This window comes from Felis catus, chromosome A1, assembly GCF_018350175.1.
Source record: "Felis catus isolate Fca126 chromosome A1, F.catus_Fca126_mat1.0, whole genome shotgun sequence".
Classification (NCBI taxonomy): domain Eukaryota; kingdom Metazoa; phylum Chordata; class Mammalia; order Carnivora; family Felidae; genus Felis; species Felis catus.
The window spans coordinates 147,793,860-147,816,532 of NC_058368.1; the positions used below are offsets into that span (position 1 = coordinate 147,793,860).

Genomic DNA, 22,673 nt, shown 5'->3' on the forward strand with positions numbered 1-22,673 from the left:
AGCCCCAGGGCATCCATTAGTTCAGCTAAAACTTTAATGTGAAGAGAATGGAATTACTTCACACTCCAATTTAAAAATCAAACAAATAAACAAAAAAACAGCTGTAATCTAAATTTGTGAGAGGAGCTTGAGGAAACTGAGAAGAGAAGACAGTCACTGAAGAAAGCAGAAGTGCTAGAAAAGAAGGGTAGAGATGGATTCCTGAGTCGGATGGGCAAGGACATTCACCTGGTATTCCTGACTTTGTTCCTCTGGAAGAGCAAGCACTGTTATCGTTTGTTTCTTAGATTCTATGAGATCTTGCTGACCTTAAAATAACATTTCTCTGTATTTTTACTCTATTTTTCATCTATTCTGAAACTTGAATGAGGCTGTTTATTAAAACCAAGATAACAGTGGATAGGCTGAGAGATTCAAATCAGAAAAGACAGGAGACCTATGGTAAAGTCCATGGACTTACTGAGTACATAACTTTTTTATTAAATAGAGCCTAATATCCCATCACATATGTCCAAATTTTGCTAGACTAAGAAACATTAACATAAAGCAGATAGAGGGCATACTATAGGCAAAGTGATTGTAGGAGTGATTTGCAAATGTTATTTATTTATTTATTTATTTATTTATTTATTTATTTATTTATTTAATTTATTCATTCATTCATTTTGGTAGATGTGTACTATCTCAGAAATATTCAGTAAATACTCACTGTTTTCGTTAACATATTGATAATGCTGATAATTACATATTTTCTGCATTTGGTTAATTTATCAAGGCAGGATACTAATGAGGTTATAGTTACAGATCGTATAGTCAGCTCAGTTCCATTTAAGTGACCACAGATTGACTTCTCACCTCAATAAGTCACCACTGTTGTGTATCATTAACTGCAATGAGGACTAAATTAAAGTGTGAGATTGCATCTGCAAAACGATGACTACTTTAGAAAAATAATTCAAACCTTGTGCTTTATTTATTATGGGTCACTAGCTTCATCTTTGCGTATGAAAACTAGGATAGTTTATATCTTTCATGATGAGACAGAAAAAAGCAGGCCTTTTTAACATTTTTTTGTCCCTGTGCATTTTCATATAGAAGACTCTTTTTAAAAATATCTTGAAATGTAAATTAATCCTTGCTTAAAGTTTGGAAGACTAATTTCTATTTTTTAACAATTACATCAGCCATTTTAATTGTTTTGATTGTCTGATCTAGCTTTTCCATATAATTGCTCTAAGAAGAGACACTAACAATTAAAGTTGCTCATGCAATTAGAATAATTATCTTACTGTTCTAAACTTACAGTAGATCCAGTGGAATTATTAATGGCAGCAGTCAAATATTATGTAAGTAAATTAGATTTTTTTTACCTCCACTGATTTGATTTGCATTAACTTTTTATATTAAAGAGAAGGGAAGTCTGAGAAAAGAGCAGAAATTACAATGAATTATAGAGTAAGAATTTAGTAAACGAAAAGCTTCCAGAAAACTGTAAGTCCTGTATTTTTCAAAGATAAAAATGTAATGGGTAGCCCAGGTGGCTCAGCTGGTTAAGCATCCAACTCTTGGTTTCGGCTCAGGTCATGATCTCCCAGTTTTGTAGGTTCAAGCCCCCCGCTGGGCTCTGTAATGACAGTGGGGAGCTGCTTGGGATTCTCTGTCTCCTGAGAGTCCAGAAGGTCTGTTCCTCTCCCACTCACGCTGTCTCTGTCTCTCTCAAAATAAATAAATAAACTTAAAAAAAAGATAAAGCTTTAAACAAATAAAAATTTAATGAACTTCTAATCTCAGGACAATTTCTGAATTACTCATATAAAAGTTGTAGGTGGTTCACCAGGGCTTTACTTAAAGTTGGTCTTGAAAGACTTCAGATTATAACCCTGGGTCAATTTGAATAATGGTAAATATTTATTTTATGGACCAAATAGTATTCTGTAAGAATTTATAGCAAAGTTTCTCAAACTTTCTCAGTTTATGGGGGGGGTGTCTCAGTATTTCTTTTTCACAATACCCCTAGGGAAAAAATAGTTCTATTTATTAAAAAGTTAGGTGCAAACAATTTAATAAGCTTTTACATTCTAATAATATCATCCTTAATAAGCATGTGTATCCTTAATATATCGCATTATTGTCTTTAAGAAGCATTTATATCTTAATTCCATTTGAAAAATAATGCAGATAAAATAGAAAACAAAACAAAACAAAGCATCGTATTCCAAATAACCACTATCACAGATGGGACGTCTGCACCTTTCGACACACACACACACACACACACACACACACACACACATGAATAAATGGCAAGTAGGTGAAATTCTTGAGTGTCTACCAGATGCTAATTAAGTGAATTAATTCTCCTTGCTACATCTTGAGTTTAAAAAGGAACCCAAATTGTATTATTGCATTAGTCTCTACTTTTTTAAATGTAAAGAGGAAGTTTACATTGTAAATGTAAAAAGGAATGTGGGCAACACATTAAATCAACTATGCTTACATTACCAAATTCCCATAGCTAAGTGCATGTTTTGACCCAGCACTCATTAAATACCTTATTACTGGATCTGAATGACAAGCTCCAGGGAATCTCAAACTTAATACAATTCTTCCCAATCCCACTCTGTAAACTAATGCAACTTCAATTCTGAGATTCATTTTATGAATAGATTTTGTACCTCAGAGAATATTTCTCTTTCTTTAAACCTACTATGTTGTAAGAAAGATGCATAAGTGTACATACACATAATATAGTTTTATGTTTGATTTGACTATAATAGAATATTATAATCACAATAAACCATTTTTGTGATCAAATATAAGGTAAATCCCTACAGATTATTACATAAAGATTTTTTTCAGGATCTTATACTGGTACACAAAATGTATATATGTAGATATATTATTTGATATACATTGGATTATCTTATACATGTTGTTCAATTTTTCCCTGGCTGGCACAGGGTTGTCAGATTGAGCACAATTTAAAAAAGCAAATACAGGATTTCCAGTTAAATTTAAATTTCAGAAAAACAAAAATACAGTTTTAGTATTCTTATGTCCCAAATATTAGATGTTGCATAATTATACTAAAATATTATTCCTTGTTTATCTGAAATTCCAACTTAACTGGGTGTCTTATATTTTATGTGCAACCCTGGTAGGCAGTTTTTTTTTTTAATTTTCTTTTTTTTCTTTCTGTCTGCCTCTAGCTTCCTTGCCCCATCCCTTTATCCATTACTCCACTGTCCTAAACAAGACAACCTATGTCACAATATAAAAAGTAAATCCTTTGAATATTTATTTATTTATTTATCTATCTATCTATCTATCTATCTCTGTATCAGTTTTTATAACAACAATAGCCGTTACTGAGTGCTTACTATACAAGGCCCTTTTTAAAAGTTTATTTATTTTGAGACACAGAGAGAGAACATGAGCAGGGGAGAGAGAGATGGAGAGAGAGTCCCAAGCAGGCTCCACGCTGTTAGCACAGAGTCCAACGTGAAGCTGGTATCCAAGAACCGTGTGAGAACATGACCTGAGCCGAAATGAAGAGTCAGACACTGAATTGACTGAGCCACCCAGGAGGCCCTAAAATGCAAGGCACTTTTAGGTATGTTACTTACGTGTTCAGTTAATTCCCAGAAAAGCAAACCCTGTAAGTACTTCTAATAGCCTCATTTTACAGATTTAGAAAATGAGGCTACAAAGGTTAAGCAACATGACTGAAGTGGTGCAACTAGGAAATCACATACCAAAACTTGGATTTAGACCCTGGGATAGTGACTTCACATTTTAACCACATATTGTGTTTTATACATACATTTATATACCTGTGTTTTACAAATATTAAACTGAGAGGTCACCTAGGAAATGCTGAGATCGGAAACTCTGGCTGCCCAAATCCAAAAAGTTCAGATAATTCAATTTTCATAAGCCCACTCTTGCATTATAGCTAAAATGGTATTGTAAAATATAGCAAATTAGCATTATAATAAAGTTTGTTTCAAAACTTTGTGTGGCATAAATTATGACTATTGAACCATTTGATTTTTTCAAATCTTATTTCTCTTACTATTTTTCTCTCTACATTTTTCTCTTTCATGTACATATGAAAAGGAAGAGATAGTACAGATTTTACATCATTGTTTATTATAAAAGTATAGATATAAATGTAGAAAATATCTATTAATATTTTTACCAAGCATGTGTGCTTAATCTTAAATTTTTTGGTTTTTGTTTTCTTTTTAGTTTGTATGCCGGTGTAGGTTTTCTAAACAAGAACTATGCACTTACATGTCAAGTCAGTTTGAAACACATAGTAACCATGGTTATCTGAGTCCCAAACTACCACATTCCAATGTTAGTGAGCCAGGCTTGAAAGCAGAGAAGATCTTATAGCTTTTCTTTTATATCTGAACTATAACATGTTTTCAAAACACTGGGGTAATAAATTCTGCACTGTTTAGACAGGAAAAAAAATGTTTCTAAGTTAATAGCCCTCTACCAAAATTTGAGATAAAAAATTGAAAAAATTTATCCATCCACTATCTAGTATTTTCAAATTGTGGTTTTCTATACTAACACATTTGTGATTTAATTCTACATTAATAAGAGCACAAATGTGAATGCCATGTATACTTTCTTCAAGAACAGGCAAAGCCAATACTTAATAATAGCACTGAATAGGTTACATGAAACCTATACAGAGCTGTGCTGACAAAAATAAAAAAAGTATTTGATTATTAGAAAAAGTATCAGTATATGTTTTTAAAAAATATTTTAAGTGTCTAGTAATCTTAGAGACAAAGACCTTCAAATCCTGTTGAATATGTTGATACAAAGAGTGATCATTATAATGACACATTTTAGGGAGCATTATGGAGATACTACTGCTAATGAATAATAAATAATAAAATGAATTGTAATAATATAAATAATTATATCAATAATATGTATTGAATGATTCCTATGGGTCAAGGATCTTTTAAGGGTGATAGATATATCACGATATTTATTTAACCATCACATGGTCATAGTGGGATGGACAGTGTCTTAGTCTGTTGAGTCTGCTATAGTCACACACCACAGATTGGGCGGCTTACAAAGAGCAGACATTTATTGCTCACAGTTCTGCCAGCTGCAAGTCTGAAATTAGGGTGCCAGCATGTCAAGTAAGGACCCTGTTCCAGGTCACAGACTTCTAGTTGGTTCTCACATGGTGAAGGGTTTAAGGATCTCTCGAGAGCCTCTTTTATATGAGTACTTACCTATTCAGGAGAGCTCCACTCTCATGCTTTAATCACCTCTCAAAGGCTCTACCTATTAATACCATCACCTTTTATACTTAGGATTTTAACATATGAATATTGAGGGGACACAAACACTCGGACCATAGCAGGTACCATTTTTGTCCATTTTCAAGTAAGTTAAGGCACAGAAAGATTAAACTAGAGGTACAGCATTACCAGATCCTATGTGTTGTTTAAACACCAGTGGGCTTCCGGCACAGTCTGGCCTCTTAAAAGATATCTGTGAAAGTTTCTCCTGATGTTGAGGAATAAAGATGTAAATTCAAGAAAGAATGTTGCCTCTTAAATAAAAATGTGCACTAATTAAATTTTTATTTAAAATTATTATTAAGCAATACATGTTTGGTATGAAAATTAATCCAATGATTGATAAATATAGAAGTCCCTCTGTCTATTCTCTGACTCCAATAGTACAAATAGTACAATTAGTACTCAACAGTACTCTCAATAAGTACATGAGATCCAATAATCTAAAATATGGGGAGGGGAACCTTACTTTGCCTTATGTTTGACATGATTTTTAAAAGTTTTTATTGTTTTGTATACTTTTTTCAAATAAACTGTGATGTTCTTGGCGATGCTTTCTTTAGTTTTAATTTTGTTATCACCTTATTCTACAACTTTCATATTTTACATATTTACATTACACTGTCCAAAGCAAACCTGTTTATTGTTTATTATCTCAGCCACTATATAAAAATCTTGAACATCTCTCTGATTTATCAACATAGTTCACAAGGTCAAAACAATCACGGTGCCCAGGAGAATATCAGCTATAGGACTGATTATCAGCCAATTCAGTGTATATGCCCACCACTGACCTAATCATAAAGGCAAGGAATTGGTATCAATGCCACCGGTAACTAGGGGAGAGGTCAAGCCCTCCAAAACTTCCTGGCTTCTTTGAAATGGAGAATGTTTCATGGGAAATGATGTTTACCCCATTCTTTAAATAAATCTACTTATTTCTCACACCGAGAGGGCAGATGAAGTGAGTTTAATTTTCTTTTTCCTTTGTAAGAGACCTATGCAGACACTTGTAAAGATTATCTTATTTATCCAGAAAAATTTCCTTATATTCACTGGATATGACTAAGTCTCCATTTAAAAAAATTACATTCAAGGATGTGACCTTTTAATGATAGAATAAGGTCTTTGGACATTTCAGGAAAGCTTTATTGTAAGTTTGAATACTTTTTATTGTTCTGTTTTATTGTTTGTGAAATAGGTAATATGTATGTATAAACACACACATCTCTCTCTCTATATATATATCTGTACACATAGAGAGAGATACAATCTTCTAATGGCTGTTTATTCTTCATCCTTTTTCATTTTGTTGGTATAACCTTTCAAAGCTTTGTGGTTATTATGTGTTTTCCAAAGTAATATCAACCCATAAGTTACTTAATTTATTATAATCTAGTATAATATGATAAGTCAAACTCCATAATTCCACAACAGTCATTGTAGAAAGTTAGCATTCATAAACAGTTATACAGTTTATATTTTCATGTAGATGTCCCTATTTTCACATGGATTTAAGATGTGAAACACACATATAAGTGCTCCTATGCATGCCAATTGATTGAACTATGACAATTATAAATGATTCTTCAGTTTTAAAGAGTTTGCTCTTTTTAATATTCTATTATTCTGACAAATGGATGTTTTCTTGTATGAGTAGTTTTAAATTTAGAAAGAAAAGAATCACTTCAAATAAAAGTCTGAGAGATTTATAAACAAGAATTTCAACAATCATCCTGCTGAATTGTCTAGTTAGACACTGATTTATGAGAAAGATGTTCCTCAGATGAATAAAGGGAAAGAAGAACTCAACTAATACGATCCATAAAACTCAGTGTGGAGTCTATTAGGGCTTGAAGACTTTTTACTAGTTTGGAAAATGAAGCAGATGTCTCATTGAACAGGAGACAATAAAGAGAATACTAAAAATATGCAGCAGCACAGCCACATCTGTGTCAATTTTTCTGACCTGGTATTTTTGAGAAAATTAAGTCAACGCTCATTTTCCACTTGTTTTAGCTATGTCCACTGTAATTGTGACACTGAATTCAAATTTGTAATTCATAAACATGGGACTGAGGTGCCAACCTGAAATAGAAGTGATAACTCAGGTTTTATACTTTAATTCATCAGCCAAACATACCAAACAGGCCAATATAGTATGAAGGTGACAATTTTCTTGTTACTAATGATAACATAATCAATCCAGCTACATATTTCTGGAAAGCAACAAAGTAATGTTCTTCCTAAAAGATGGTGTCTAAACTTGAATGGTTCACATTACTTCACTCTAGTTTTCTGGTTGTATTCTATGATTTTAAAAAATTCCTTTGAAATGAGAGCATTCTTAGTTGTCGTATAAGGGTACCTGATTCCTTTCAAAATTTCTCATAAAATAGTTTTGTGGAATGCAAAACAAAGGAGTGCAAGTTTGTTGCTTTTATATAAACTCAATACCGTAATAATAGTCTCCACAGCTTTATGTTTATAGACTTCTATGTTGTGTACAAAGCACATTCCTAAGATATTTAAATAAGCATATGCAAATATATATAATATTTTCTTATTTTAGTTAAAACAATTAGCAGAAAAGACTTTTAAAATATCACTTGGGATTAAAATTATTTAGAATTAGATAATGGTTACATTGTAATTTTTCACTTGGGCACATGATTTTGGAGATAAGGAAAAAAATCAAATTATTAGAAACTAACCTAGAGGAGCTTCTCTTCAACTGGCAGGAGGAAACCAAAAGATAAAATTAAAAATTTATTATATGCATAAATATTCATTGAGATATTTCATTTATGATTTAATTTGATTCATTTACTTGAAATTGAAATAAGTACATATTAAGGAATATATTCCCTAATATGAATCAGATGACTTAAAAAAAGAAGAACGAGAGAAATAAGTATGTATGAGATATAATCAGGTGTACAATTCCTTATTCAAATCCCAGGGGCCAGATGTATTCTAGAATTGGGATTTTGTCTGAATTTTTTAAAGGTAACATTTTGCATGTATCTTGTATTATGTAACATCTAATGGAGTTCGGGATGGCACCACCTAATCAAACATGTTAATACTTCATATATATACATATATATACGAATATAAAATATGAATATTTAATTTAAACAAAAACATCAATAAATATTCATATATAAAGTAGGTCTTATTTTGTCACTATATGAAAAAACCTTTTGGTGATTAGAATTCTTTGGATACTGGAATTGCAGATGAGACACTTTGGATATGTATTACAACACAAATTTCCCTATTTATGGGTTTATTCTGCTTTGTACTCTGAACTATGTGAAATGTTCCTGGGTTCCAGCCATTTGACTACAGTCATGAGCAGTTAATAATTTTTGATGATCAAGGTGGTATTTGGGCTATTCCAAGCTCTTAACTATTATTAAAACATGAGGAACTTCATTAAGCAGCTCTGAGAATAGGGAGCCTATTATGAGGTAAAAGAATTATGAGGTAAAAGAAAATATTCCTTACTATGCTAAGGACAACCAAACCCAGACAGAATTAGATCAGATGCATTTACATTTATTTACATTTCTATCATCTCATAATCATTAAATTTCTTACTTAGAGTTCTTTTCTTATACTTTCAATTCTTTTATTGAAGTTGTTGTATTATCTCTTATCTTTATGATTACATGTTTCTGTGAACATTATACATTCTTCTCTCAAGTGTTTGTTAATCTTTCATTGAATAAAATGATTTCCATTTTCTTTTCTTTTTCCCCCCATTATATAAACAATCTTATATTATTCTACATATGAGCAAGACTGGTTAGAAAATTACTTATTTTTTTCCCTGAAGAGGTTAAAGAATTGTAGAGGATTGAGCTCTGAGCCAAACTCAGAAATTATGGGCCTTAGAAGTTTAAGTCCTTTTTCAGATTCACAGAGCTCTATGACCATTCAGGCCAGAAAGCTGGGATGTTCCCCCTATATTTGCTCTCAGGCCACAGTATCCTCTAAGCACACACCAAATCTGCACCTTCTTGAATATCCTTAGATTCTGCAGGTACTTGGATGGTTGGTCATCTTCCCATGTCAAAATAAGTCAATGCCAAATATCACAAGTATCACAAACTTGTAAATGGTGGAATGAGAACTTGAAGTCAAGTTCTCTGAGGCCAAGTCTTCAGGTGTCTCTTTTTATAATTCTATAGATATTTCAAAAGGTACCTTTTGATGAGTGGAGTCTTTTATTACCTCAAAATATTTACCCTTTCATGAACTGCAAAATTTGATCTGTTTAATTCTGGCAAATGTCTTCGATATGATTTTGCTCTACTGCTAGATAATAAACAAAGACAAACAAACAAACAAACATTAAAGGGCTGGACTTTAATTATAGACCTAAACCAAACAACTAAGGAAGAATCTCTGTGCCTAGTTCCAGAACTGTGCTAGAAGCTCCACACTTCCTCACACTCATATGTATTCATAAACTGTTTCTAAACATTGACCTTAAAGGAATATCTTTCAACTTGATAAATTTTAGAATCCTGCTACTAACTGGTACAGAATGGATTGTCAGTCTTGAGATTTTGGTTTCACTTGGAAAAGATGGGTTTATTCTATGTTGCCAAAAAAGAGAAAGTGAATAAAGATATGTAATTTAACTCATTAATAAGGGGAAAGAGAAATGTATGAACCTCAGAAGAAGAGAAAAACATGTTTGAAAATTGTTTGATCACTTAAACTTTTTATTCTTATCAACACTAAAGCATATCCTCCATTAGAAAAACAGTAGGTGTGACTGAATTGCTTTTAAATGACTTTCAATGATTCCTTTTTGTGATGAGACATTAGAATAATTTTACTATAATTTCATAAAATTTTATTTTCATTTGTTTTGTCTCTCTGTCAAACTTGAGATGACTGATGAAAAGAATGTGTAAAATAGAATAATTTTTGCTATTGAAAATTGTCTAGGTTTCTGTAGATAGAACTATGATCTCTATTTTTAAAGTTTTAAAATCTTAAAAGAAGAAGACTTGAAGTTTGTGATACTTCTATTAGACAATAAGATGGTGAATTCATCAGAAGGTCAAGGATTTTCAACAGATAATAGTTAATGTTCTGGGAAAATGTTACAAGAATAAATTTCCCAAATTATGTTAAACCTCATAATAAATAGAAGTAAATTTGGAATAGGGAAAATTACAAAAAAATAATTATTGCTTCAAACCTCAAAAATAGTTTCATAATGTAAGAAGCACTATTAAATAAACTGGGCATTTCTTTGTATTTATTGTATAAATACATACATAGTTACATGTCAATTCTGCTGGATTGTATTCAGAGAATTTCTCAGAATTCCTTTTATTAAAAAATGTATCTGCAGAAAAAATTAAATCCCTTAGGAATTTCAAAATCACATCTCAGAGAAATACAAAAGGAAGTACAGACTTGTATCTGAGAATTAATTTTAACCCTTTGTGTCTAGTTTGAAGCTTCTTGTCTTTGTCTAAAATTACAAGCCAGAATTTTGTATCTCCATTGATTATAAAAAAATGTGTACAATGTAAAGAAGTTTTGCATATACTTGTACTGTACATGGGCTGAATTAAAAAAAAAATAAAGAGTTGAAGCAGAACTTTGTAATTTGTGTAAAGTATGAGTGTACAGTTTTACCGTAAAATCCTAAAAATATACATTGTTTCAACTAAAACCAAAAAATTCAGTATTAAAATGTGCAATTGCTTTAAAGATAAAAAAAAAAAAAAGAAAAGCTTAAGTCACCTGAAATCTAGCAAATTATACACTTGATGTAGAATCTATGATTTCCTCTAACTCATATTTGGTAATATTATTACTATTTCAGGATAAGATAGATATCAACTGAAGTGCCCTCTTCAAATTACATTTGAGATCTGCATGCTTCCTTCCCATAAGGGCAACTTCCTTCTTGTTGACTTCTGGCTTCTACAGCTTATGGATCATCTTACCTCCCTTCCCAGTAGTTTGCTCCTGTTTTGGGTCACACTGTCCTAGATGTGATATATGGCCTACTTTATTTGATTTGTATACCATCACTAAAATAACAAGCAAGCAAATAAAAAAAATAAAATGAGCTTATATAATTGATCTCATTATAGGTCTAGAAAAATCAGTTAGGGTGTTTCCACAAAAACACCAAGCCATACATTTTAAATATTGAAAATTATTTCAAAGTTCATTAGCCACTATTCACAATTTTTTGATACCACTGTATTCTTTTTTTTAAGTTTTATTTTTTTATTTATTTTGAGAGAGAGAGAGAGAGAGAGAGAGAGAGAGAGAGAGAGAGAGAGCAAACAGGGAAGGGGCAGAGAGAGAGGGAGACAGAATCCTAAGCAGGCTCAACACTGTGAGCCCAGAGTCCAACACGGGATGGGGCTCAAACTCAGGAACTGTGAGGCCATGACCAAGCCCAAATCAAGATTGGCTGCCCAACCAACTGAGCCACCTAGGTGCCCCTGTTCCTTTATTTATTTATGTATTTTAAGATTTTATTTTTAAGTAATTTCCAGAGCCAACATGGGCTTGAATTCACAAGCCTAAGATCAAGAGTCACACACCCTACTAACCTAGCCAGCCAGGCATCCCTTGTTTCTTTTATCTATTGTGTTCCTCATTCCCCTTTTTCTCTCTGCTTATCTCCATCACCAGGTTTTATTTTGTTTTAGTGTTTGTTTTAATTTAAAGCTACTGATTATCTATCTGCTTCCAACCTGTCTTCTTAGAGTCTCACATGTACTTTAGAGTATTTTCCTAATATATCCTTGAAAAAACTTCTTTCCAAAATGGAACTATAATGCTAGTGAATGAAAGAATCGTTTTTATAGTTACTATAATTATATTTTATAATTATTAAAATCATATAATCATTATTAAAGTTTAGTATTTTTTCAACAAACTCTGTTTTCCAATAGTAAAATTTTGTGGACTCTAAAAAAGCTGTCTGTTTGCTCCCCAAATATAACATTGTCATGACAAAGTACATTTATTATGTAGCTGGAACATTGTGTCATTGAAAGATCTTCTCCTCAGGGGTGGCTGGCTGGCTCAGTTGGTATAGCATGTGACCCTTGATCTCAGGGTTGTTTGAGCCCCATGTTTGGTACAGAGATTACTTACAAATAAAATCCTTTAAAAAAATGAAAAACAAGAAAAACAAGAGAGACATTCTCCTCAGTTTTCTAAGTATGCTTGATGCAATGTATCAAATAGTGTTTGTTGAACAATGAAGATATTTTTCCCATGTGGCCAAGGGACAATGGAATTAAATAAGAGCTAAATATTTTCTACCCTACAGAGGGGATGCCTGTTATGTGTTATATGTTCTATGTTATATGTGGCTCTATACTATGTATTACTTTATGCTATACAATATTATCTCTTTCCCCTAGGTGTTTGCTTTCCAGTCATGTGAAGGGCTCTCTAAATGACTGTCTAGCTTTAGATGTCCTAAATTTGGAATAGATGCTGAGGTAAATGGAAGAGGAAGAACTGGTTCACTCTAGAATGTTCCTTTCTGCATCTTTCCCCTCTGACTCAGTTCTATCTTGGTGGTGAATTATACTCAGGTACATAGGGGAATGTTACTCATCTTTCCCCATAGGTTGTTGGCTCTTCACACTAAATCTCAACCCTAGTGCAATCCTCTATACAGCTGGGTTCACTGTGCCAGACAAAATTTCTATGCATCAGAGAGAGTTTCCAGTAGACCTACGGTAATTGGGGGATAAATAGCTGTTACTGCCATAATATACAGCGTAAGGGATTATACCTGATGGGAAATCAGGCTAAATCCCTGGGCAATGCATGTGGGCCTTGCTCAACACAGATGTTAGGAAATTAGATTATTGCCCTGACAGCTTTAGGCCCTGAAGCATGAGTTCCTGCTTTCTTTGAAGTTGGTGTTATTAATCTTTCCCATTCTGTCCTCAGTATTTCTGGATAAGCTTTAACTTCCATTTGGGCTTTAATGCCTTTAACTTCTTTAACTTCTCCAGGACCAAATTTTCAGAATTGTGAAGTCTGTTGTAGCTAAAATAGCATCCATAATACGTGCACCACTGTTACATGTATCACTAAAAGGAAGGGAAGGACAAATCTCTGCCAATTTAATGTGGACCCAATTTTTTATGTCACCTAGAGTTTTTTTTTTATTCTTATTGAAATGTCTCTTATATATCACTTTCATGCATAAGAAAGAAAACGTGAGAAAAATAATTGATTGATTCTAAAACTATGACTTCTTTATATTCAGAGTACAACTTTTTGAATTGGGATCATCAGTGTGCTTACTTTTCCCTCACATAATTATCCTCTGATTATCAGCATTAATGATTTGTCATTTCCTAAAAGAATGCTGCACTACATTCTCCAGGATTATTACCCAAACAGCTGACACCATTCTAAAATTTTTGATAGATGGGGGCAGGTAATAACAACTACCTTCTCCCAGATGACAACAATTATAAGTTGTCCAAAATTTGGTATGTTAAAATCTCAAAAAAAAAATCCATGAAATAATGCAGTTGCATTTTATCTGGAAATTTCAGATTCTCAATCACCATAACTAAATTATGGGCATGTTGGCTTCCAAACATCTAGGACTCATCCCCCATAAACACTCCTGACTCTGCAGTGGCACATTTTCAGTAGTCAAAAAAAAAATCCATGTATTATTGAGTTCTTGGTAGCACAAGGTTGCATTTTGTGTAGAAAATCTTGCTTCCCTATAACCATGGCGAAAATATGAGTAATTTTAAATTGCTTCCAGTCATAGATTTTGCCCCAATAAGCTGTCCTCATCCAGGGCTTGGAAAATTTCCAGAAACTGGTGGTATAATTCATTGTATCATGGAAAGTGTGGTGCCAACAGAGTCCTATGCATTCTGGGAAATCCCTAATCCCCCCTCCCCCCTCTCTCCATACACATGTGTTCACAATTATTCCAACATTTTCAATGTTGCATGGAGAAATCTTGTAAGCAGATTATAGGGGTTTATATTTCATTAATGAGCCAAGTGCCTATACTGGTAGTAAACTAAGGTTTAATAATTGATAGGTATCCTACCACAGAAAAGGGAGTCTGTCAGCATGTCCATAGTAACTATTCCTCAAGTCTGTGGCCCCAGAAGTAAAACACGGTCCTCTATTCTCCTTGATTTCTTCAAAGGAATGTCTGGAAACATGTGTGCATGTACATAGGAAACATTACCAATATTTGAGAAGACAGAGGGAAAACATGAAAATGTAACAAAAAACTTAAATTGAGTATTCTTCATCCTTATCCTCAACAACATTTTCGTGGAGATCTAAGCCCCCTGACCCTCTCTCATTCTGCTGTTCACAAATTCTTTTCTTATTCCTCCTCTGCTCTCTTTGACACATTCAACATTCTGTTTCACACTCTTCTGCTCTGCTCTATTTTACACACACACACACACACACACACACACTCTCTCTCTCTCACTCCTCTGCTTCCTTTTGTACCATAATTACTACTTCTTTCTTGTCTATAGAGGTTTAATGATCTCTTCTCTATTTCTTCAACTCGTATATTAATTCTTCTAAGGGTTCATGGAGGTAAAAAAAAAAAACTCAAATAGAAATTAAGCCAGCCATATTTCCCATGGCCTGTATAGTTCTCAAAGACATCATGGAAGGGTTAGGCTTGAACTGGAAACTGAAGTACAGAGAAAAATGAGAAGAATCGGAAAGAAATTCTTGGCAGGAAGTCATAAGGAATAACAGAAGCATGAGGGAGAATTATGCCTCACTTATTTGGAGAAATTAGCTCCCCATAATTAGTTTGAACCAGCCAGTCACTTTAGCATAAGCCCTTCGGCTTCACTCGGGCACTCTTGCTTTGGCATCAGTGGTAAAGTGCATGCTTACTAAAATCAATTCATTGAACAGGCTGCATTAGGGAATGTCTTTTTTAGTTCTAATTTCCTAAGCCCCTCCTCCAGAAGTTCATACTAACAGCTTCTGGGATTGGTGCTATGAATATATAATAATTTTATTCGTTTTAAAGTTTCCATCTGACTTAGTGATCAGCTAGATTAGTAAATTACTTCATTTACAATTATTTAATTTAGTTACATGATCTAATATTTGAAGCAATCATTCTGAGGAAGAAAACATGTTTTTCAGGGAGAAACAAGTAATAATGCAAGAGTAAAATTCTGAAAGGCAGAGCCATGGGATGTACCACTAAGATGGGCACTTTAAGACACTGAGTTTACTATGTAGTAAGAAGGTAAAGGGAATTTATAGCATAGGGGAAAATAAAATTTGGGATGTAAATATTATTCCCAAGGAAAGGACCTGGAAAAGTAGTAAAATAAACTTTCTTATATTTGCTATTTTGTTAGCAATGTTAAACAAACATTTGTGTTCATCTGAATATCATCTGATTGACATTGTTTATTATCAAGGCTAGGGTTGGGGGTGGTGGTATTTGGATGAAACTGACTGTTGCTTATATTGTCCAAAGCCCATGAGTCTTGTGAAGGAACTAAAGCATCTTTCTGGTAGAATTATGTCATACATGTTTCTGCACAAGATTACTAACTCTCCTTTGTTCACTGTCCAGAGTCCCCTGGGGGAATTACATTCTACTATGTTTCAACCTCAGGATCTCTAAAAATCTATTTGTTTAACTTAGTAATTGCCACTTAGCTGCTGTGTAATAAACATCTTTTGAATATGTGAATGATTGAATATATGATTGAATGTAGAGCAAGCTCATCCTGAAGAAGGAAAGAAAAGTTTTACTCTCCCACTAAGCTCTCCAGAGTTCTTGGAATGGTCAAACCAGATTTCTTATATCATGTGTCCATACAGCACTTCCATCAAAAATTATATCAACTATCTAAATTTTCCCATAAGTCCTTTAAACCAATGAAAGTCTTTTCCATTATTATAGAACAGCAACCAGAACAATAATAATATTGAATACAATTAATATTTGTATATTTATTGTGTTTCAGAGATTCCCAATAGCCGCCGAAAACTTCTTTCTTCCTCTGGCCAGGCAACCTTTCAGAGAAAATTCTTTTGTAATAAGAGAATGCTTGTAGAAGCTTCTGTGCTGACCTCCTCAATTCCAAAATCTTATATGGCTTGAAGAAGAAATTTTACTTTTAACCTGGTCTTTAGGGGAAACATTCCTGCTGATTCCATGGCCCAAATAACATATGATCTATAGGTTTATGCCATCATGACTAAACAGTGATTTCCTATTTAAATGGTAACTCATTATGCCCTATCATCATGATTATTCATATAGTGATATTAACTAGGCAAAGCTCAACTGCTCTGAGCAGATTAGCTACTCAAAAAGTCCAGTATTTAATATCACTCTTCCTTAACATTTCCAGTAATTGCCTACAGGTTCTTACACCTGTTCCGAATCAAGCCTGATTATTCTGTGATGGCATGGAGACACAGACACTTCTTTACATATCATAAAACGCTTGCGTTCCTGGGTTATACTAAATTTATCTTGTCTATCACATAGTCTGGAATATTTGGGGTTATTTTACATTTTTTAAATTATAAATTGTGTCAAAGGGCTGTTAGACCAAATACCAATCACCTAGAATGGAAGTCTTTGGAAAGGTCACATTTCCGATTAGTCCCTTCCCACTTGCCAAGTGACAAGATCTTGGCCCTCATCTTTCTATGTCCCTACTGAACCTAGTAGCCCTGCTTTGTCACTTATTTTCCCCTTTTTTGGCCTTGTTATCTGCTATGCTTTGACATGACTACTAATAACTCACCTGCACAACCACAGTGGAGACACTGTCAGTTTTGACACTCCAGGGCATCTTCTATTCTTTTTGTGGTTATCTTTTGGAATTCTTCATAAAGTTGATTTCTGAAAGCCCATTCATTTTTCGCCTGCATTCAGGACACATATATCACACTGTTTCCCTCACATTTCCATCTGGACATTTAAAAGGCATCTTAGATGTTAATTCAGAATCTTAATTTCCTCCCCCCACCCCCCCAACCCCGCAACCGTCCCACAGTATTTTCTAAAGCAGCAAATAGCATTCTATTGTTGCAACTGCTTACATAACAAACTTGGAGATACCTGTTTCTCACACACCTCACATCCAGTCAATGAACATATCCTGCCACATCACATTTCATACACACACACACACACACACACACACACACACACACACACGTCCATTTCTCACTCTTTAACAGCTGCCACCATGATCTTAGCTACCATCATTTTGAATTTGGATTATTGCAGTATCTACCTAATTGATCTCCCTGCCTCAGTGCTTGCCCCTTCTACACTCTATTCTCAACATATCATTCTGAGTGATTCCATAAAGTTGTTAAAGAAGATCATTTTATGACTCTTCTCAAAGATCTTCAGTATACTTCTCACATCATGAGCAGTAAAAGGCAGAGTCTCAAAGAGGATTATATGATCTCAAGTGGTTGAGCCCTTTGACTTCTCACCTCATCGCCACCACTCATATCCTCCCTGAGCTTCAGGGGCATCATCTTTCTTGTTGATCTTTGTGACAAGCAATGCCCCACTTGGAGGGGGGGGTGTTACACTTACTGTCTAATCTGACTTAAATATTCTTCTCTCTTTTATCCATATAGCTCCATTCCATATTGTTTTCATAACTGTATTTGTGAAAAAAAAACTCTGACCAAATAACGTAAATAGTAATCCCATATTAACTCACTCCTCCTGCATAATTATTACCTTTACTCTGCTTTAATTTCCTTCCACATAGATACACAAATACTTAAAATTTATTTCCCTGTTATCTAACTAACCATAGCATATAAGCCTCATGACATCTAGGTTTATTTGTTTTCTACTGCTATATCTTTATTACCTAGGAAAATGTTTGGCACAATTGGAGGGTAAACTAAATACTTGCTAAGTACATTGAGAACAACATCTGGGGAATTATAGATTCTTACATAGTGACTAGGACTGAAAGAATAGAAGAATGGGATGGAAATTTTTACCTTTGATTTATCTATCCACATAATAAAAATAAACACATCTTTTTTTTAATTCATAAGATGTGTATGTGAGCATGTGAAGGTTTAAATGATCTCTGTATAAATTCAATAAGCTATTCATTCCATGAACCATTTTACAATGGCAAGAGATCAGTTGGAATTGTCATCAAAGGAACTTGTATAAAGGTCCTATATAAGGATAAACCACGTAAAAATGCACTTAATATCCTTTCCAACCTGACAAAGAACTATATTAGGAGGGTCAATGCCCATTATATAAAAGCCAAATGATAAATTCTCTTCGACTACCAGGAAATATGTTTCTCCTTATATCTTCCCTAACATAAAGTATATTTTATTTAAACCAGAGAATGATATTATAAAAATATCCCCTTGTAGTTAACTTAGTTATTAAATTCAGCATCCATTTTACTCTAGATTTCTGGTTTAATTATTATTTCCTATTCCTTAAATGATTTTTTTCATCTTCTATCCCTATTTTATAGGAAATTATTATTTCCTATTCACCAAATTATTTTTTTTATCTTCTATCCCTAACAAACATTTCTTTGTTTTGGTGTTTTCAAACTTCAAATCAGTTGTATGGAATGGGTTTTTATAATAACCCTCTTTCAAAGGATGTGGTCCATCATATTTCTCCCCATAAGAGAAAATTATTGGATTAAATAATACTGATCTCTTCTTCATTAATAAATCATCTGAAGATATGGAGTAATAGCTCATCTTAATGGACAGAGTCAAACATCCTCTGGGCTAGTGTTGGGAGTTTGATATTCGTTCCATAAGTTGCCTAAACCTAACTACAGGCCATGGCACAGATTGTCTTCTTCCAACAATGAGGTGAATAGATACTCTCTCTCTGTTCTGGCTCCCCTATTAGGGAATAGCAGTTCTTTAGTGTAGGCATAGTTGACATTTAATCATCAGAGTTTGACTGTGGATCCAAGCCTCATTCTCCAAGCCAGCTTTCAGAGCAAGCCTTATACTTGGACTTACTGAGCCAAAGAAATGGCAAAAAGTGGATGAGAGAAAAAAAATCAAATAAATATTTAAAAGGGACAACAACAGGCCAGTACAATGAATGAAAACACATCCGCAGACACACAGCCCTGTGCAATTTTATATTCCTGGGGACAGATTCTGCAAACGTCTGAAGGGAAGAAAGAGATGGTCCACATACAAAATGTAAGGAAAAATAATGGCTTTAAAGTTATCAATATAACACTTCTAGCAAACACGGTGAAAAAATACTTTGAAAACATTTTTACAGAAAATGATACCTAACAAATGATTAAAGACAGAATGAAGATATTTTTAGAAATGTAAAATGTCAAAAATTATCTCCCATTATCTTTTCCTGGAAGTTATTTGATATGCTTCAACGAAAACAAGAGAGTAAACCTAGACCATGACCCCCCTCCCCCCCAAAAAAAAAATACAAGCCTACATTAAACAGGATTTCACTCCTGGAAAGAAATAAACTGAGGAATATATGCGACACTGGTGAAGGGATAAATGATTGATGACAAATGCATACCAGACTTAGAGCAGGCGTAGTTTGGTCTAGGGAAAGTCAGAAGCCTCTGGGAGTTCTTCAAGAGTTTTCAAGTTCTTCAAGAAAATTAAATCAACAAATTCTTGATGCACTGGAATACTGAGAGGGGACTTAAAGAACTGAATGAAAGTTGGGAGTTGAATTAGTGCTGTTTTCATAGAAAAATCTGCAAAAAGTTAAAAATGAGAGTGAACTTCAGAGGGAGAATATGCAAGAAATGAAAATCAACAATATATATGTACATATTAATTGCATTTATATATATACACAAGGCAGAAAAGTATTTACAGTATTAACATAATATTAACAAATACTGTTGGGAGAACCAAAAGATGATAAGGGAATGGATGGGATGGTAAGGAAGATAGGGAATGGTACTTAATTATTTTTGTAATATACCCTGTCGAACTTTTAACTCCTTAAATTCTATTCATGTAGGTAAGATACAGATTCATCCTGTTCACCTGGGATTGCCCATGAGTACATCTGTAGTCTTGGTATAATCATCAATAGCACACCATTCATTCTCAAACGATTCCTAGTCTGGATGATAAATTATAGTGTCACCACGATTTAGAGCAAAAGGGCTTATTTCTTGCTCGTGTTAAATGTAAGGGTTGCACTACTGCTCCTTGTGTTTTCTTTATTCTAAGATCTAGACTGCAGGAACAGCTCCCAATAGGATATGCTGTTCCTATGACAAAGAGGAAAGAACAAGAAGGCAACAAATGAACATATTGGCTCTTAAAGCTTCTGCTAGAGAAAGGCACACTGTCACTTTTGCTCAAGTGGCCAAGGCAAGTCACATGCCCAAGACTGCTATCAGGGGTAGGATGACAAAGAAGGTACTACTTGTCACAGAGTAATAAATCACCAGGTATAATGTCTCTACAAAGAAAGTGGGTATAAGAGTGGGGAGCAACAATAAAATCTGCCACAGTAAATAATGAAAGTAAAACCTGAAAAACATACAATATGAATAATAGCTAAATAACTGCTTTGAGAATTGGATGTGAAATAAAAATAATTTATATTTTGCTTTTTACTTTACTTTAGCCTTTATATATGTAATCACATTTGATACATTAATCATAGAATGTAGATTTGTTAATGTCCATTTTAACAGCTGATGATATTGACATTAAAAGGCTAAATAATCAACTTAATAATTTGATACAAATAACAAAGTGGTCTTGTTACATATTTAGTTGTTTTGATCTTTGCAGATGTCTAGCTTACTGTCATACTCCATGTATCTATGTAAAACAAAAGAGATGTAGAACCATGAGCTGCTTTAGGACCTTAGCAAATTTGAAGTGGTTTAAAATGAGGTTGTATTTCTTTTCACTGGACATGGGGTTGTACCTCATAAATGCAGTAATAAATATTGACTCTTTGATTTCTTATTTTTAAAAATTAAATCTGGTCCAACTGCAAAGTTGTGTTGGGTGGTAAATGAATGATTATGGAATATACATATATATATGTACATTCCATTTAACAGGACTATGTGATTTCTGCTAAAATAGAGACTCAAAATATCTGTTTAAGACTCAATAATAAAAGCATATGAGTATAACTGTTGACTAAAATAAATCTTCTATAGGGATAAAATGTACTGATCATGTATAACAAACACATGAAGGAATGCAGAAGGTAATGACACACTTTTATAGATTTTTATTTTCAAAACAAATTTCTACCCCTATTTGTTCACTTGACTGTTCATTCATTTAATAGTGTTTTAATAATTACTTGTGCCAGTGAGAAAACTTCCTGTTTTAAGAGCTCAAAATCATGTGGTGGTGGCAGAAATATATACTAGCAATTGTTAAAGAGTGATATACATGCTAATACAAATAAATACAAAAGGCCAAAATAACACTTATGATGCACCTGTGGTTTTATAACATTTGAGTCAAGCAGAGAGTTAAGAGAAGAGTGTGAATCTGTCAGTTTGCTCTAGAAAGAGGCAGGAAGAGGAGTGGACAGCAGAGGTTAGATAAAATTCTTCATAGTAGAAGGAAAACACCAGACACATATATCCTCTTTGCAGTTTCTCTGAGATGAACCTTACCAACTTGAAACTGTGTACCAGTGAATCTTAGATCTCACTGCCTTGCTTCATCCTTCACTTCCAAATGCTAGATGTAGCAGTCTATGCTTAAGGAATCTCTAGAAGTACCAGGGAAAATAGGCATGATAGCTTCAATGCATAACAAAAAGACAACGCTGAAGACTCTGAAAGCCTTGAGCAAGAAATTCAAAACACATAGGAGGAGTAGAAGCAGCAAAAGTAGGGAAGGCCAGAAACTCTGGTGCCAGTAAAGGTGCTGGAAAGGTAGGTAAGGTCAATCACAGTAAGGCTTCTGATGTGAAAGGTAAAGTTTTCATTTAAGATTGGGAGGCTTTGGACAGTGGAGGAGCCCAGAATAACCAAGAAACACATCTACTACATAAGATCAATGCCATTTTTAAAGCACCAGGATAAATTGGACTGCTTTGAATTTCCTGCTGTGATTCTAACACTCCCACTGCTCAGCTCTTCCCAAGTGAAGCTTTAATGGCATTACAGAAGCTTTTATTTGTCTGGTAGTATCTAAAGAAGGCTCTCTGTTTTCAGCAGCCAATTCAAACAACCAAAATAACTTGGTTGTTGCCTGTCTCAGACTTAAATTCATTGATTTATTAGAGATTTTTCTATTTTTGGCAAT

The 22,673-nt window shown here is 33.7% G+C and overlaps 1 long non-coding RNA gene across 1 annotated transcript in view; it reads right to left on the reverse strand.

Annotated features, from left to right (window-relative positions):
- The window catches only part of LOC109502156, a 40,661-nt gene that overhangs the window by 14,125 nt on the left and 3,863 nt on the right, over positions 1-22,673 (reverse strand). Inside the window, exons 2-3 of the long non-coding RNA XR_006582904.1 lie at positions 19,942-20,125; positions 17,156-17,276 (exon numbers count right to left, since the gene is read on the reverse strand). This is a non-coding gene — a long non-coding RNA (uncharacterized LOC109502156). The remainder of the gene's footprint in view (positions 1-17,155; positions 17,277-19,941; positions 20,126-22,673) is intronic.